Raw genomic sequence first — 1,388 nt, 5'->3', positions numbered from 1 at the left:
TGTCTCTGTCTCTCTGTTTCTCTGTCTCTCTCTCAGTGTCTCTCTCTGTCTCTGTCTCTCTGTCTCTGTCTCTCTCTGTCTCTGTCTCTGTCTCTCTCTCTGTCTCTGTCTCTCTGTTTCTCTGTCTCTCTCTCAGTGTCTCTCTCTGTCTCTGTCTCTCTGTCTCTGTCTCTCTCTCTGTCTCTCTCTGTCTCTCTCTGTCTGTCTCTGTCTCTGTCTCTGTCTCTGTCTCTGTCTCTGTCTTTCTCTCGCTGTCTCTCTCTCTCTCTCTCTCTCTCTCTCTCTCTCTCTCTGTTGAACTTAGGGCCTTTGCCCTGAGCTACATCCCCTGCCTCCCTCCTTTTTAATTTTTAGCAGGATCTTTCTAAATTGTCCCGACTGAGCTTCACTTTGTTATCTTCTTACCTCAGCCTCGCAGAGTGCTGGGATTACAGGCGTGTGCTGCTACATCTAGCTTGCTACCATTTTCTAAAATCACCCACCTTGAGTTTTCTGGTTTGCAAAATATGTGTTTACATTAATAGAAAAATAGGTGTACACTCGGAGTTACAATTTTATGACCAACTACAGATGAAGTAACTAAGGAATGTAATCAGATTTTCATGAGAAGTGAAGACTAGGACATTGTGAATCATCTAAGGCACGATTTAAATTTGTTGAAGCCCAAGTGATGTGTGGATTTCATGAAGGTAATTTCAGGAATCATAACAAAAAGAGTGAGGACAGCTCCTTGTAAAAAACATGAACAGTCTGACAAGAATGATGATATAATGATGAAGAAGAAATGTACAGAAAACTAAATAAATTAATAGGATATAGTTAATAGATGATGGCAAATAAAAGATCAGATTTAATAAGTAAGAAATCAATAGTAAATACATTATCAAAACAATGTTTGAGAAAGATTATATCATAGGAATGTTTGTAAGAAATTGATAAATCACTATATGCAAATAAAGACTAAAACCTACTTTTGATTAAGTAATGAAAACATGAGTAAAAACACAGTTGGAGAAAATAGTGAGAAAATATCTGAATTTAAAGAGTACTTTAGAAAAGCATTTTAGGGCCAGGCAGATAGCTCAGCATATTAAGGCACCTGCTTAGGCAGAGGCAGGAACTAGTGTTTGATCCTCAGCATCCTGTGGCAGCCTCATCCCCAGGGCACACTGAGACATTGAGACTGGACGTGGTGGCTCGTGCCTGTAATCCCAGTGCTTGGGAGGCTAAAAACAGGAGGAACACTACCAGTCCAATCTGGTAGAGACCCTGTAGGCCCTGAACTAAATACATTTAAAAAAGAAAGAAGAAAGAAAGAAAGAAAGAAAGAAAGAAAGAAAGAAAGAAAGAAAGAAAGAAAGAAAAAGAAAGAAAGAAAGAAAGAAAGA

The 1,388-nt window shown here is 39.0% G+C and overlaps 1 protein-coding gene across 1 annotated transcript in view; it reads right to left on the bottom strand.

Moving 5' to 3' along the window:
- Positions 1-1,388, bottom strand: part of Slco1a2 (solute carrier organic anion transporter family member 1A2) — a 60,430-nt gene that overhangs the window by 44,543 nt on the left and 14,499 nt on the right. The window lies entirely within an intron of this gene.

This window comes from Octodon degus, unplaced genomic scaffold (genome assembly GCF_000260255.1).
Source record: "Octodon degus isolate 3935 unplaced genomic scaffold, OctDeg1.0 scaffold00064, whole genome shotgun sequence".
NCBI lineage: Eukaryota > Metazoa > Chordata > Mammalia > Rodentia > Octodontidae > Octodon > Octodon degus.
This window is presented reverse-complemented; position numbering and strand designations above follow the sequence as displayed.